Source organism: Mustelus asterias, chromosome 10, assembly GCF_964213995.1.
Source record: "Mustelus asterias chromosome 10, sMusAst1.hap1.1, whole genome shotgun sequence".
Lineage (NCBI taxonomy): Eukaryota > Metazoa > Chordata > Chondrichthyes > Carcharhiniformes > Triakidae > Mustelus > Mustelus asterias.
Genome location: NC_135810.1, coordinates 83,441,010 through 83,459,131, shown reverse-complemented (window position 1 = coordinate 83,459,131; position 18,122 = coordinate 83,441,010). Strand labels below are relative to the sequence as shown.

General features: G+C 41.5%; 1 protein-coding gene across 1 annotated transcript in view; it reads left to right on the top strand.

The window, feature by feature from the left end:
* Nucleotides 1-570: 570 nt before the first annotated feature.
* LOC144499722 (uncharacterized) overlaps nt 571-18,122 on the top strand; it is a 44,021-nt gene continuing 26,469 nt past the window's right edge. The window contains exon 1 of the mRNA XM_078222063.1: nt 571-829. The gene's annotated coding sequence lies outside the window, so the exon portion shown is untranslated. The remainder of the gene's footprint in view (nt 830-18,122) is intronic.

The following is an 18,122-nucleotide window of genomic DNA, read 5'->3' as shown; positions in this document are numbered from 1 at the left end:
AATATCTATCAGTGTGAAGACGAGACTTCAGCAACAGGAGGATTGTATGGTGGTCACTCCAACCAATGGTGTCATGGCAAATAGAAATGTGACAAATATATTGATGAGAACAAGGTCAGGTAAGTTATTGCCTCCTGTAAATTCCCCAGATTCCGCACCAAGGATGGTTTCAATCTGACTAGTTGCGGTCTGAGGTGAAGTATTTACATCATCTGACAAAAGCTTGTCTGGTTGGTCAAAATGATTTGGGTTTATTCAGAGTTAAGGTGTGGTTATTTTTTATTGTTTAAATGAACTCACTCGGATTTGACTACAAATTATATAATAATCTTTTAACTTATTGAAAAGACATCAGGAATATGATGTGTTTAATGACGGAAACATCAATGGAGCATTAGCAAACTTTACCTGAGCGAACTTCAAACGTTTCTAGTTCTGACATGTTTTGGCGATTCTCTAATTATTGAAGGAAGTAACAAGGGAACTGAGTGAGCAATGATGAGCCCCTCCTTAATCGCTGGGAGTGTCATTGCTCCTCCTAGTTCCAGCAGAAAAAAGTGTTATTTTGGTCAGAGTTTATACCTGCTTTCCTACTACTGAGTGTAAGCGGCGTTTATTAGCAGAGCAGAGCAGAGATGACGGTGCCGGCCCTGCACAGGTATGCTGCTGTTTGGGGAATTCAGTGATTCAGGGGAAGTGATGTTTCACCCTCACTCCCTCTGAGCGAAAAAAGGCAACTTGGAAGTCTGAAGACTGCACGCTGAAAGAGTCAACGGAACTTTGCTCTGCGGAGGCGAAACTACACAGGAGAAAACAAAAGGGAGTGACAGTGAGTTAATTAATGACAGAACCTTTCCATTCTAAATGTTATCTATATTATTAAGTTTACTCATGCAATCACCTAACTCGGAGTTGCTTAAAAAAAATGTATGGTAGCAAGGATACACCTGCAATTATGTTGTTGCTGTTATGTTTTCCCAGAAGTTATAAGGGAGGGCTGTACAGCAACATTTTTAAAACCTGTAAGAACCAGTTATGAATGTTTTTGAAGGGCGGAGCCAGTTTATAAAATAAACTGTTCAGGATTTTCTTTTGTAAATATTTTTAGTCTGCATCTACTGTGATATTACTTAGACTGATCGTGGTGAGAAATGATCAGTTCAGGGCCCATGGTGCTGACCTGATGGGGTTCTTCCCAGCAACCCAGTGAGAGTGCAGAAAGCGGCAAGTCAGGTCATCTGGTCAACTCGGAGAGACTGAAGTAGAGCAAGAAGTGAATACAAATATATACAGAAATCCCTGCAAAACAACCATATGGTAACCCAGGATCTCTCCAGCAATGTTCAAAGATGTGCAGGTTGGGTGGATTGACCATGCTAAATTGCCCCTTAGTGTCATTGGGACTAGCTAGAGTAAATGCATGAGGTTATGGGGATAGGGCTTGGGTAGGATTGTGGCCGGTGCAGACTTGATGGGCCAAATGACCTCCTTCTGCACTGTAGGATTCTATGTTATGAATGCCAATGTTTTTCTGGGTTTTATGGCCGGCCACTCAAATAGTGTTCCAGTCTCCCAGGTAGGCTGGAAGTACAACTTAGGATCTGATGGAAGTCCTGAGGCACTGGGGGGAATTTTCCCGTCCCACCCGCCATGGGAATCGTAGCGGGCAGGGGGCAGACTGTGCAAAGGTCTGTTGACCTCGGGCGGGATTTTCCTGTTTTGGGGCAAGAGAGGCCAGAAAATCCCGCCCACTGAGAATTTCCAGAGAAGTTTGAACTCCAACTTCACCCCCCCCCCCCCCCCCCCCCCCCGTGAATGTCTACATATCTAATCCTCAGTCATAGAGATTTGGGACAATTCCGATGTACTTAACTCTGAGAACTGTTAGCTGTGTGGGTTTTGAAATGCAATCATTATAAGTGCCTTCCTGGCTTGCCATAGGCATATGGCCTCTACTATCGGGGATGTCTGGGGACAGTCACATTATAAGCAGTTCTATAAAAGACATTATACTAGAAATATAGTAGGCTTTGAGCTGGTAACATGTTGTCAGAAGTGAAGCTGACATTGAGTTTTGAAAAGTTGGAAAAGCCACAGCTACTGAAAGAGGACCATTGAAATTTTACAACCTGCTAAAATCTGCTGAGGGAAAAAAACAAAAGCTGAAGGCTGGAAGTAAAATACTGGGCGAGACAGAAATTGTTGCAAATTTTCCACTCCCAGCTCCTGTCAAAATGAAAGGAGATGTGTGATAGAATTGGCAATGTTGCCATTTAAAATGGCAAAACTACAAATTGCAACAGATTTAATTAGCAATACTTTAACTGCTACAAATTGTATTCCTTCCTAAATCTCTCTGAAGAACAGAAAAAACAGACTGCACAAATTTTGAAAGCCTTGAAGGCATGCTTTGAACACCAACTGAATGAGACTTATGAACAGTATGTGTTCAATATTAGAGCTCAAGGTGAAAAAGAGTCCATTGATCAGTACGTGCCTGTGCTAACACATCTTGTAGAATCAGGTGAATTTGACAACTAAAAGATCATCTCATTAAAGATAGATTTGTCTTTGGCATAAGAGATAGAACAGGTTGGTTCCTTTGAGTCTATAGCTGATAAGTGGCTGGGACTATTAGAATGATGATCACAGAACGAGAGCCTATTGGGGTACACATCTTCAATGTTCTCAACAGCAGTCAGCATACATGGCAACATGGGACATGTCTAGAGCAATTGTCATCTCGATCATACATGGTGGAAGTGAATGACCAATATACTGGTATTTATGAACAACTAGAGAAGCTATTCCTTCACTGCAGACGGCCAATCAAGAAAATGAGATCCCACCAGCTTTACAGAGTGCAGAGCAACCATCACTCCCAGAGGTCCACCAGTACCCAACAACCCACTGGTATCCAACAATTACCACTGGAACAGCAGTGCCATAGGAATGACACTCCCTGGAGAAGGAACATTATCCAGACAAACAGCCAATGGCAATGCGCACGTGTACGATTAAGAGACTTGCACGTTTTAACCATTGTGTGCAATGCTTGTGTAGAGACTGACAAGAATAACAATTTATTAATGCATGAGAATAGTTGTGATGCTGTGGGTAACTCAGTTACACGATAGTGCATGCAAAATTATCTGTTTGTTATGGAAAGGAGGATAGTTGGGTTTTAAAATGCAATCATGATTAAGTGTCTTACCTGGCTTGCCAGTCATGTGAACCTCTGCCATAAGGGAATGTTTGGGGGTAACCATGTTATAAATGGTTCAATAAGCACATTACACTAGAAAAATAATAATCTTTGAGCTTGTAACATTAGACTGATTAAAAGTTTGGATAACTGCAGAACGGATCCTGGCCCAACTACCCCCAACCGGGCCTGACTGGTCACCAACATGCCGATCCTTCCTGATCCAACTACCCCGATCCACCTACCTATTCATCTCCTGATCCATCTCATCCATCCTACCACCCTACTCATTCTTTCCTCTTCCATTCAAAGACTGGATATTTAAACTTGCCATACGACAGCTAGTGCCATGAAAAGGTGGCATGTCCTGTCTTCCCCAACTCCACCTGATTTCAACTTAGCTCCCTGAGGGATGCTGCACTCTACCAGGCTCAGCAGTGTCGAGTTGGGGGGAAATTTGAGCAGAATGGCAATTCGACAATTATTGCTGCTCCTTGGCAGATCCTGGCCGATGTAATTATGGACTTGTTTGAAATGCGTAATTAAGAATTTGTCTGGTTGATAGCAGTGCTGTCCATTCTATTAACCAGAAGCCAAATATGTATAATTGTATTTTGATTGGAAAATAATTAGGAATAGATACTGCTCTGAATGTGATTTTAACACTCCGATCTCTCGGTGGATGCATGTGTACTTTAACCTTTTGTGTTGGTAAATTTTATGAAATAAGAAACAGGTTGCTATGAGTGCTTTACTACCTTGATTGCTGTTGGTTAATTATTAGTTCAAATGGCGTCAAATACAACTGAAAACGCCAGATCTCAACACCATAGAATTATCAGCAGCATTGTGTGGAGAGGTGAGCTATCATCATGCTCTAACTATTCCAAGCCAGCAGGACAAAGCAAGCCCATCCAATAATGAACAGATCAAACATTGTGGCATAGGCATGCAGGACCTAAACAGCATTCTGCATGGAAACCAACTGCTTGACAAAATCTAGACATTGCACCAAGATGCATTGTGTCTAATAATACATGTCACAACTCCAAACTTTGGTGATTGAGGAAGAGATTCATAGAAACGATGTGACGTAATGGGTACTGTTCAGCACATGACACTGGATTTATGGTGACTTTGAAGTCTCCCCAAATCGTTACGGATCCATCGTTGACTAGAACAATAGACATGGCTCATTCACTGATGCTGACAGGTTCCAGAACTCCAATCTTCACCAGTCGCTCCAAGTCAGCCTCCACCTTCGGCCTATTAGCATATGGTACAGACCTTGCTTTCAAGCATTTTGCTTGGCTTCCATCTTTTATTTTCAGTTTGACTATAATGTCCCTCATGCTGCCTAATTTTCCATGGAAAACAACAGTATGTTTCTTTAAAATTTTCATGTGCCTTGTTCTCCATTGGTCATCATGTTAACTAACTTCAGCCCAGTTCAGTCGAATCTTTTCCAGTCATGTACAACCCATCAATGTTGGATAATTTCTCTTCACTATGTGTAGCAACAAATCTGTTTGCCCATTGAGTTGCTCAGCCACTTCAAACCAGCCCTCCAGAGAAACCACTTCACCTGTGCATGTCTTCGGCACTACAATTGATAAACTCAACAAATTTTGTTAAGGCCATCAAATCTCTGGCACCAGCAAGTCTGCAGCCCCAGTGTCAACTTCAATCCTTACTGGCTCCCTATCCAGCAGTGGAGTGACCTACTATATATGTGTAGTACCAGCGATGACAATGTTTTTAGTCATAATTCCTCCTCTGACTGTGAGTCTCTTTAGTCTTTTCGACCTTGTTCTACAGCATGGACATTTCTCCTTTTTATTTTGTTTAAATGCTGTCTTGGCTTATTATTTTGTTCATAGCTCACTTTTTATTCCTGCAGACATGCTCTGTGTCCTTTTTTCCATAGATTTAACATTCCAGACCTTTACGCGAGCATTCAGCTGCAGACTGCCCTGGGTTTGCACACTGGCAACATGTACAAGCTTTGACGATCTTGGTGTTTCTTCAATGGACGTTGTCTATTCAAGTACACTAACTCAGTTTCTTGGTTTCCTTTGCAATCAGTTCCATAGAAACAGTGATTTCAATGGCCTCCTGCAAAATAAGGTGACTCTCAGATAACACACATTTTTGTATCACTTCACTGCATAGACCACAAACAAACCTTTCCCGAATGGCATCATTGACGCATCTCTAAACTCTCAATATTCTGAAAGTCTTTCAAGCACTGGCATGAATTGCACGACTGACTCCCCATCCTTATGATTTATTTTATGGCATCTAAAGTGCTCTGCAATCACCAGGGGTTTCGGTGAAAAATGTGCTTGCAGAATGTCCACAATCTGTTTATACGTTTTAGTTCAGTGTCAGTTTGCAATAAACTACGGAGGAGATTAAAAGTTTTCCTCCCCATCACATCCACGAAAGTGGACACCATAATATTTTCAGCTATTTTGTTTCCCTGCATAAAAAATGCTTGGTATAAGAGCTTCAGTGCTCCCCTTTATTGTCTAAAGATCACACGATGCTGAAAACTCCCACCATTTTTCCACTTAAGCAGGTTTCCCGTATACACACTTTGCACCTGTGTTTCCAACAGTTACCTCAATTTTCTTACACGAGGTATCTAATCGAGTTTCAGCCTCTTATTTATAATCTGCTTGTAGAGTATCATTTACTCACATTTCTCTCCCCCCTCCACCCCCCCGTAGCACATATGTAAGTTTCCTTTATATTCTGACTTTTCCTTGGTTAATTCCTTCTTTGTGAGTGGCTAGCAAGCACACAACCATAATCCTTGTCGCCAGTTTGTGTTGTGTATTGGAGGTGTGATATGCGAGACAGACTTTGGTTAAAACTGAACAGAGTTTTATTACTGGTATGTGATCTCTTCCATGGATGCTTCTCTCTCTTTCCCGCACTAGGTCTATTACCTCATTTTCAGTGCATTCATTAATTCAGCATAGCTCCAGTGAACCAATTAGGAATAAATAACAAGAACATGCTAACATCCTACACTAAATGGTGCAAATATGCAGCATTATTTTTGAGCTACTTTGGATTCAAATTTTTACCATGAATCTCAGAGCAAGCATGGTGTCCACTGTAGGTTTCTGAGAGGAGTGGCTGAAGCTGTGAAAGTAGATAGATTAAAAAAAACATTTCCAGTATCTGAAAGGAGAGAGTTTGTAAACCTTATCTCATACAGAGCAAGAGTGTGGCCCCTTCCTTCTCCACTGGCACAATTCCTGAAATCCAAATTCGGATGTGGTGCAATTGAGAAGTTTGGGTGTTATATTTTGAGTCCAGAAGTATGGCCATTTTCTAATTTATTTTGCAGCTTAACAGACTTTTTCCATCTTTGTATATCAATGCAAGTCTCAGGATCAGGTATTGCATATTCGCTCTCTGTGAATTGTCTCACTGCCTTCTGGCAGTTACAGATGTAGAACTCAAGGCAGCCTTTGGTATTGTCAACAGAAACACTTTGAGTTGCCATACAAGACCATTTCCTTGACATTGTCCTGAGGCTAATTTAATATCTACACCAGAACTTCTCAAACTGTGGGTTGTGATCCCCATGGAATTGAGAGATGAGATTTTTGGGGTTGTGAGCTCCAGGGCAGCCATGGCTGTCATGGAGCTTAATTGACTGCTAACATCTCCAAGGCCCCCTTAAATCCTCACTTCTTTTCAGTTGTTGGGCGTGGCCTAATGGACAGATCTTCGAGGCCTGATTCCTGTTGCAAAAAAGTCTATGAAAAGATAGCTTTAAAAAAAACTGCATTTTAAAATTTCCCACCACGCTTAACTGCTGCACCCCACTCAAACCTCTTCTCTTCCTCTCTCTGCCCCCCCCCCCCCCTCCAAAGTCCCTTCACTCTGTCAAATCCACCCTACCCCTCTCAATTTTACTCCCCAGCCCACTTTCACTATGGGGTCATGACAATTTTCAAGCTTCAAAATGGGAAAACCCAGCACCCAGTGGAAAAACATTTGGGAAGCACTGCTCTACAAACGCAGGACTATTTGTCCAACTGGAGAACCACAAGTGTAAAAGATTCTACGTCAGATCTGAAACAAGTCTGAGCTGCTACATGGTTCCAATTTTGCTTAGTCAGCCTATGGACTGAATCCCAGACCACAGCTCTGCAAGCAGTCTTCCATAGACCTGCATTGCGCAGATGACCCGCTCCTCTGGCAAAACGTGATGTCAGAAATTCATTGGAAAGATAACTTGTTTGGGATATTCTTTGGCATATTCTGCCCAGGTAACAAACTGTCACCAAATGAGAGAAGTGAGTCTGCCAAACTGAGAAGAATTGGTTTTGCTGTAGTCAGGTTTTGCACAGAATTTAAATATCCCTACAAAAACAGAAATACATCTGACCTGCCATTCCAGTACTTGTGTGGATCTGAATAAATGTTGCTAAGCAAGACGTAAAGAGACTGGAAGCATCTCATGGGCACTGCCAAGGTAACAGGTGAAAATTAGACTGTGTAATTTTTGTCTGTAGCACGGACGAAACAGATTGAAGTAATCATTTAACACCGGGCACTCTTGTCCTCCATCTTGGAGACACATTTCCTCTTAAATTGGGCATTGTAGGTCAAAACCAAGGTCTGATTGAGACACCAACAATCTGGAGATTGGAGGGGCTACAGCATCATCCACAGTTAAACTGGATCTGCCATCACTCTGGCGCTTGAAACTAAAACTATAAGCTGCAGTAATGGCAGTCAGCTCCGCAATCCTCTGCCACTAAATGTAATTGCTCACTTGTTGACTCAAATCACACTCTCAAGAAGCACATTAATCTAACTGGACACTTCAGTGGATTACAGCTGAAATGCTTCATTGTAGTAAATGCAGTCTCTCAGATGGAATGTTAAATCAGGCCCAATCTACCTGTTCAATGTATATCATCGTTCCCATTGTACAGTGCAAAGAACGGTAATTTCTATAGGTATTCTAGCTAGGGGCGGCATGATGCCACAGTGGTTAGCACTGCTGCCTCACAGTGCCAGGGATCTGAATTCGATTCCTGGCTTGGGTCATTGTCTGTGCGGAGTCTGCACGTTCTCCCTGCGTCCGTGTGGGTTTCCTCCGGGTGCTCCGGTTTCCTCCCACAGCTGGAAAGATGTGCTAGTTAGGTGCATTGGCCATGCTAAATTCTCCCTTGGTGTACCGGAACAGGCGCCGGAGTGTGGTGACTGGGGGATTTTCACAGTAACTTCATTGCAGTGTTAATGTAAGTCTACTTATGATGCTAAAAAATAAACTAAACTAAAACAAATCTTTACCCCACTAACCAACACAACCAAAACAGATTTGCTGGTGATTGACTTTTATTGCTGCTTGTGGGATCTTGCCATACTCCAAATGGCTATCATGTTTACCTATGTAACATCAGTGACTGCACTTCAAAAGTATCCTTCTGCTACCTTTTACCACAATATCAGAGTTTTCTCATGGGCAGAAACCACAATGTGCAGAATGGGAATTCCATTGGGCAATCCAGTATGTGTGGCATCTTGAGACTGTTTCAGTGGGAACAGTGTGGAGGCAGATTGCTGTTATTCACTGGGGGCCTGTTGACAGAGCTATGATGTGATATCTCTCTATGTTGAAACAGGAGGTGACAGCAACAACTACTGTTGGATTTTTATCCCCAGCACTGACTGGCTATTCCTGTCCATCATTTTTGACCTTGAGAGGACTGGCTGGGTTGGGCCTCTACAGCTGCTACATTGATGCTTTGTTTTGCCTTGCTAAAGGTTACCCCCTAAAGGTGACTAGAGATTGGTGTTGAAACAGATGATAGTGTTTTGAGATATTTGATAACATATTTGGGATTATTTGATAACATTCCTAAAAAAAGAATTTAGCAAAGAGTCATTTAGTACTGAAGTTTAAAAAAATGAAATACATGTTCACATATTTAAACAATACATCTTGACAAAATATAATATGCACATTGCTTATCCCAGAAACAAGGAAATAAACAATTCAGTTATTTGTCAGCATATGGGGAAAATATATCTCACCATTGCACTCTGGTCTGTGCAAGTGGATAGACAATGGCTAGACCTTTGCTTTATTCATTCATGGAATGGCACATCATTGACTAGGCCAGAATTTATTGCCCATCCCTAATTTCCTTTGCGAAAGCTGTGGCCTTCATGAACCGCTCAATCCATATGGTGTAGGAACACCCACAGTGCTGTTTGGGACGGAGATTCAGGATTTTGACCCAGTGACAACAAAGGAACTTTAATACTGTAACAGAATTCTTTTCAAATCAGAACTGATAGTTGAGGTTTAGAAGACCTAATACTGAACATAAAGGTAGGCAGCTAAAAACTGCAAAAGACAGGGCATACTGGACTGTTGACCAGGTTAAAGAATAATTACCTGTAGGAAGGAGAGAAAAGAGCTGATGTTTTGAGTCCAGATGACCCCTTACAGATGCTGCCAGACTTGCTGAGATTTTCCAACGTTTTCTCTTTTGGTTTCAGATTCCAGCATCCGCAGTAATTTGCTTTTATTAAAGGATAATTATTCTCTTCAAGATAAGTAAGATGACCAACTGATATAGGGTTTTGACATTTTCTTTATATCAACTGACCAACATTGCACTGCTCAAACCTATTGTTCTGTACATTTCTCAATGTGGAATTAACAACTGTTGTGTCCAGTTTTCCTTGCCTAATGCAAACTTTGTCCATTTGTGGGTAAACAACACAAATCAGGTTCAGATCACAAGTGAATGCTTCCGTTACACCTGAATTGCACTATTCTACAAGTTGAAGTAGGGAGGTGACAAGACACGAAAGCCCGGAGGAATTTACACCACTAACTGGGAGGTGAAGGCTGCAAACGGATCATCATGGTTCCATCTGGCCCATCAAGGCCCAAGGCTTTGAGACTCATTGACTTGATATCAAGACAGAATGGTGGGTGGCAGGGAAAGGATTGGGAAGCTAACCCAAGGCTATGAAATCCACTCCCACCTGCAACAACATACCCTCACTACAGCAGAACTTGCAGCTACAAAATTGGGCTCCTCAGTCATCCAAGCCAGTGTGGAGGCAGATTGCTGTTATTCACTGGGGGCCTGTTGACAGAGCTATGATGTGATATCTCTCTATGTTGAACCAGGAGGTGACAGCAACAACTACTGTTGGATTTTTATCCCAGAAACAAGGAAATAAACAATTCAGTTATTTGTCAGCATATGGGGAAAATATATCTCACCATTGCACTCTGGTCTGTGCAAGTGGATAGACAATGGCTAGACCTTTGCTTTATTCATTCATGGAATGGCACATCATTGACTAAGCCAGAATTTATTGCCCATCAGCTACAAAATTGGGCTCCTCAGTCATCCAAGCCTACCGGACGTCATCCTCTATTTTGAGGGGCCACCAACAACAGTGGTAGGGAAGTGTGAGTCTATTACCATTAAAGTGGGGCATTCCACTGTTATGGAAGTGACTGACATGACTCTTCCCACAGGTATCCAGCAGACCCAAATGCACCATTAATGTGTAAAAAAACCAAGATCCATTTTCATTAGGGACATTACATTTTGCACCGAGATCTTCATGGATTTCCTTTTCTGTAGGGCTGTTAGAATTCAGGGATATCTGTTAATTAACCCTTTTAAACACTTCACTTTCAAGTTCCAAAATGATCTGTGGTGATTACCCTTATAGGTGACAGTGGTTGTATTTTTTCCAGGACGCAATCAAATATCTGAGAAGTAGCTTCAAAATGCAACAGCATTACCCATACAAAAGCAAAATATTGCGGATGCTGGAAATCTGAAATAAAAATAGAAAATGCTGCAAATAATCCAGTCAGGCAGCATCATAGAAACTAGAAGCAGGAGTAGGTCATTCAGCCCTTCCAGCCTTTCCACTATTCATTTTGATCATGGCTGATCATATTTAATATCCTGATCCCACCTTCTCCCCATATCTCTGGACCCCTATAACCCCAAGTGCTATATCTATTTTTTTCTTGAAATCAGAGTTAACTGTAACATTTCAGGTTAGTTAATTTTTATCTGTCTGATTATTACACCCTGATTGGAAGTGTGATTTCCATGTGATTACACCAAATGTTTATGCCTGGGCACCATCACATCAGTCAGTGCAACATGTATAGATGTCCCTCCCATCAACCCATCCTTCCACGAAGGTTCATTTGTAGGATGGTTCCAAGCTTTTTTTGGCCAAATATCTCACCTGCACTAAAATATTTTGAAGGAAAAGGAGGGAGGTAGCAGTGTAGTTGTATTGCCACTGGAATAGCAATCCAGAAATCCAGGCTAATGCTCTGGGGTCCCGGGTTTAAATCTCACCATGGCAGATGGTGGAATTTGAATTTAGTAAAAGTCTAATGGCAACCATGATACTTTTGTCAATTGTCTTAAAAACCCACCTAATTCACTAATGTCCTTTAGGGGACGCAATCGGCCATCTTCACCTGGTCTGGTCTTCATGTGACTCTAGATCTATAGCAATGTGGTTGACTCTTAACCGCCCTCTGAAATGGTTGAGTAAGCCATTCAAAAGTCCAGCAACTCCTGCATTCAATAATTAATTTTTAAAAATCCTTTCTTATAACCTTTCTATCTATAAAGGTCAATGGAAACAATGGTAATGATTTAACCCAGTCATTACCATTCTGTGATTTGCCCAGTTTCAGGTGTTGTGACATACTGACCTGGCCTGGGCAGACAGATGGGTGTCTTCTGATTCCTAGCCCCAACTATTTCTTAATGGGTCACCCTTATCAACATGTTGGCATTTCAAAACAGGGAGTGCTAGAATAATCCAGCAGATCTGGCCGCATCTGTGGAGAGAGAGTTAACGTTTCAAGCTCAATATGACTCTTCTTCAGAAATAACTAACATTGGATAAATAAATTGACTGTTCCTGATGTTGACCCCTGTTGGAGGGCCAAAGGGCCTGTTTCCTGTGCTGTACTGTTCTTTGATGTTGGGAGCCTAAAATAGAAAGAAATTCTGATTTCCCAGAATTAACAGAACACAATTTTTATTTACAAGGAGGAGCAAGAAGAAAGTATTAAGAAGGATATCATCCTTGTTTAGGTGGAGATTAATCTTGCCCTGCTCCACACTTCCCATGATGTCTTGACTGTCATGATTTTTGAAGATTAATTTCTCAAACTGATGCAGAATATAGAGGTTGTCGTGTCTGCCATCAGATTATCTTGTTTCTGTGATGTGTGCAGCCTTCTCCAGAAGAATTTAGAAAGGCATTCCATAGCCCAGTGTTTATTAATATATAACTAAATAGTTTGAGTTGTTTCAGCTGGCATTTGGTAACAACATGGGGAAGGTGTGTGACATTGCACGGTTTTTTCAGATGTCAACCACCAAGTTCAAGTTGAAACATCTTGGATGTGACTAGCAGGAATGTAGAAGACAAACTGGATGGACTTTTTTCTACCTAGCAATTTCTATTTCCTAATCATCATCAACATGAATTCTGAAGTTTGTTGAGAACACTCCTAGAAAACGATAACTATTACAAACTGCAAGTCCAATCCACGGATTAGGAAATTGTGGGATTTTCTTTTAGCAATCTGAATAGAAGGTCCCTAATTGAAATTTTTTGAAGGGAAGAAAGCAAGTTGAAGTTACAACTTTAGTACTTTTATTAGAAATGCACTAAATGGATGGGGTGGGCTCGTTGTACTGAAGGTTTACTCCCACCCCAAACAGCTACCACGAACATATTTGATTTATTATTGTCACATGTATTGGCATACAGTGAAAAATATTTTTTACGCACTATATATTCAAAGCATACCATACATAGAGAAGGAAAGGAGAGAGTGAAGAATGTAGTATTGCAGTCATAGCTAGGGTGTAGAGAAAAATCAACTTTATGAGGTAGGTCCATTCAAAAGTCTGATGGCAGCAGGGAAGAAGCTGTTCTTGATGCCAAGCCATCACTAGGTGGGTTAGTAGATGTAACTTTAAATTTGGCTAGAGAAGTGGGAAAATATTAACTAAAGATATGTTGGAACCAAAAGCATATAATTTGTGGTTCCTCCTTTATTTACACTGAATAAAGCAATTATACAAATAATGTGCAATGAATATCAAATATGTACACTGTGGACTGGAATGGTTTCTGGTTACATACGCACCAAATTGCTATATAGATTACCAGTTCTGACAAAAATACAGTGCAAATGTGATACTCTACATATAACTATATAATCAGTTAAAGCTAGTACAATGTGAATAAACATCAAGAGTCACAATGTAGGGAGCCTTTGTTCCCTTTGAGTAGAATGTATCTCTGATTATTTTTATAAGATTCTGGTTACCCAAAAGGACCTTAGTTCAAATTTTCTTTTTCCTTTTTAAGACCAATTTTATAAATCGTGAGCAACTTAAGTTTAACGATGTGACTCGTTGACACTTGGATAATAAATATGTATCATAATTAGCCAGATGAGGCTCACCAATTTGTTTTAAATTTCCTTAATAATCACCAAATTAGCACAATGAAAAGTAACAAAAAATTTAATAAATCAAATAAAATTGAAGAGACAGAACAGACTGAAAGGTGACCTGATTGTCGTCATCTAGTTGTCATACGAGTGGTATAGCGACCACTTTCAAATTTTCCAATCATAGCATTACTGGACCACCTTGTTGGCGTTCTGGTTGAGCCAATCTTAATGCCTAGATGTTCCCTTCACTGTTGGCCTCTTGTCCTTCTCCCATTAATCCCTCTGGTGGTGATTAGTCATTTCCAGCTGCGTGGATGACATATCCAAAGAACAACATTTAAGACCTTTTGATATTATTTAAGAGTTCACTTGCTTTTTCGGCCGCCTCATTCAGCACTTCTTCATTGGTTATTTTCCCCAAGTAGCTTGTCCTGAGGACCCTCCTTGAGCACCACATTTCAGAGACGTTGATTTACTTCCTGACCTGATAAAGGTCTTTACAAGGATGAAGGCATCTATCTGATCGGGTGGAGAAAATGTTCCAATTTGTTCAAGACTAGGAGCCATAAGTATAGATTATCACTAGTAAATCCGAACTTTACATCTTCGAAAAATGTTAGAAAGCCTTTGAAAAAATGTGGAACTAGTTAAATACTTGGGGAAGAAAAGAGTAGACTGTTATATTGAGGTTGAAGTGAAGTCAGATGAAAGGTTCCTGTGAAGCATGAACATTGGTCGGAATCTGTTGCTGTTTCTGAGCTTAAAATGCTGTCTCATTTCGTGTATTTGGGGATCACGGGTTACACTGCTGCTTTTGAGCCCATTTTCAGACAAAGGGGAACAGTAGAAAGGGGAATTTAATTTTTTTTAATTTAGCAGCTACTTGGTATTCTCTCCGCCCACAAGGCGAAGTTTTTAGATTTGTTAGTCCCAGGGAACTCACCTTATCAAGGTGAGCTAAGGTCCCAGCCTTCCTCTGAGCTGCTTGGTGGCTGGCTCAGAGCGGTGGTGATTGGATTGGTCGGGTGGGGCATGTCCATCAGGGCGGCCTTCCCTCTCATTGGGCGCGGCTGTCACTGGGTTGCCGCCCGGTCGAAGCCGCTGCTCTCCCTGGCCGCCGACGCTGCTCTCCCTGGCCGCTGCCGTGGAAAGCTCAGCAATTTCACCTGGGGCTTGAGCGCTGCCGAGATCTCGCGGCGATGTCTTACCGTTTAAGGACGCCCAAATCAAAGCACTCGGTGGATCTGAGTTTCCTGAGCAAGGAGGAAGTGAGTGCGGTCCTGGAGGTGCTGGAGCGGGATAAGGCGGTTCAGAGGATGAACAACGAGAGGTTGAAGTATGTAACTAAACTAGCCTGTGTCCAATTACTTGTGAGTTGCCCGGGAGAGCTGATATTTTTGATGTGGAGATGCCGGCGTTGGACTGGGGTAAACGCAGTAAGAGTTTTAACAACACCAGGTTAAAGTCCAACAGGTTTATTTGGTAGCAAATACCATTAGCTTTCGGAGCGCTGCTCCATTTGACGAAGGAGCAGTGCTCCGAAAGCTAATGGCATTTGCTACCAAATAAACCTGTTGGACTTTAACCTGGTGTTGTTAAAACTCACACTGAGCTGATATTTTGACAGCGGGTATCTGACACTTGTTGAAATGTGGAGCCAGGGATTGTCTCAAAAATGCTTTTGATTGCAAAGCAAACTGGTTACTTTTTTTAAGCATGCTAGAAATACTGTAACAATGCAGCGATACACTCATTACCCGATTTTAATATTCTCAGTCTCTTATTTCGAAAACGAGTGATTTTGTCCGCTTCGATGTCAGAAACGAGCAGAAACAAAATTTAACAAAGTACTAACAAACTGGAAAGGGTAAGGGCACAAAACACAAGCACCGAAAGTATAAAGTTACCCATAACCCCATGAAAGTTAACGTGATGGAACTGTTACAGAGCAAAATGATAAAGGAAATGTTTAATCTTGAGGACTATGGTTCTAGGACTTGGCAAATTATTATCGTAAAAAATGTTACACGAATACAAACAATAAGCAAGTACTAACATTGAGTGTCACCACTCTGACCAATTTCCACCTGAGTGAGGTATGGGTTAGGAGATATTTCGCCCGTTCTCCACATACTTTCCGATGAGTGTGCCTACGCAAGGCAAGTCTCCGTGCCCAGAATGACAGTTGCTGGGTGTTTTCAATTCTCTCCGCTCACTAACTAACTCCTCCTGTGCTTGATCTCCCCATCCGAGCGCCATAAAATCAATGAAGCAGCGTCACTAATTCCTACAGCCACTGTTTCCAGAATGCGGACCCTGCAACTCAAAAAAAAAGTCAGTTATGTGGATAAACATTTGAATTGGGGAAACATACCTCTGCCCAATATATCAGCTAGATAATATCCCAAAGCGTTGAATAACTAGTTGCAGATTTGTGTCCCATATTAAGTTCTGCTTCATAGCGATATTACTATGGCAAATAGCTAAAAAGTCAATTACTTCTACGTATGGGGGGGCAGGGGGGATTAGAAAATTTCTGCTCCCTGGCAGTCCATAACAATGGATATCGGGGATTTTTTTTCCAAAAGTATACTTTCTTCAAATGATATATTGAAGACCTTTCAAAGTTGGCATTATGTAAACAAACCAAATATGTTTCTTTCAAAACTGTATGTTACTCATTACATTTCCAACTTACAATAATCATTACGCCCAAGGGGATTCCACCATTTTCCAGCATTCAATAAAAAAAAGTTTATGGCATGTGAGTGTTACGGGCTGGGCCAGCATCCATAACTACCCTCCATTTCAGAGAGTCAACCACACGCCTGTGGATCTGGAGTTGTATGTAGGCCAGAACATGACCATAATCCTATGACTTGGCCAATAGATGAGGTAAGGATTGCAGATTTCCTTCCCTAAAGGACATAAGTGAACCAGATGGGTTTTTATGACAATCGCAATGGTTTCATGATTTTTAATTCCAGATTCTTTATTGAATTAGGATAATACAATTTGAACCCAGGTCCCCAGATCTTGCCCTGGCTCTCTGGATTACTAGTTCAGTGACAATACCACTACATCACCGTCTCCTTCCTTTCACTATGACTGAAAGGCCTAAGATGCCTTTGCATTGGCTGCCTCAAACTTGTATCCCTCAACACATAGCCCTGGACCACGGAATGTGCCAGTTTGCACTGCTCAGTCACATTCAAGTTTCAGGCAGAACAAAGAATGTCTTTCACCAAGTTGATGATTTTCGAGCAGCTGTTAATGTTTATTATGGTACGTGAACAGCCCTTAGCGCACAGAAGCCTGTGTCATGGAGCTGTGCAGGATGAACTTTGACAAAAACCACTGCATCACTTTCCAGACCTTCTCTGTAAAGACACATTCTAGAAGGTGGTGGACAACAGTCTCTTCCCCACTGCAGCCCCTTCAAGGGCAACATGCTGAGAGGGTGAGACTCCAGAAGGATCTGACGGAGGGCCCTTCTTGCCTCCAGCCTAGCTATGTCTTGATATAAAAAGAGAAAATACTGCATAAACCCTCAGCAGGTCTGGAGGTAACTCTGGAGAGAAACAGAGTTAACATTTTGGATCTAGATGATCCTTCTACAGAACTTGTCTTGGTACTTCTGAGGATGAGGCATTCTGACAAATAACTTTGACAGTCTTCTCAAAGAGATTGTCCACCCCTCCTGGAATGTACCTTTGCAGAAAAGATCTGGAAGAAAAGGCAGTGGTTTTTGTTGAGGTTCATCCCAAGCAGTTTAGTGGCTTAGGACTCTGCCCATAGTTGCTAGGTTGCAAATACATAACATGCTAAGATCCTGTCATTTGGATCCTGTTATAGTATGCCTCCCCTTGTTTGGACAGATGTATTATGCATCCAAAGTCACTTCCAGGAGAGAAAAGAAAGACTTGCATTTAGACACATGCTTTTCCAGATCATCTCAAAGTTTACAGCCAATGCTGTGCTTAGGATTTGCAGTTATTATCATTGTCAGTGCTTCCAAATGAGGATGTTGTTTGCCTGGCTTCATGATTTGAAACATGAGTTAGTATAGCCTGCTGCTGTTGGTGATGGTGGAGTCGTTCCTTGTCTGATTTTTCTCCTCTTTCCCCCCACCCCCCCTTTTTTTTTAAACCAATGTGTCTTTAATTATGAGCTTTGTTGGAATTGCATCTTTTGCGATGTATTTTGATTATAGAGTTGTTTCTAGAACATATGACAAAAATACCCTAGGCTTCCAGTGCCCAGTTTGTCAGTAATGCTTTATTAATTCATTTCTGACCTTCAGTCCTCAATGGTAAGGAACATTCACACAGGCCAGTTATTAGGCAGCTGCATTGCTCATGTAGAGGGTCAGAAAATGACAGCTTGCACAGTTGA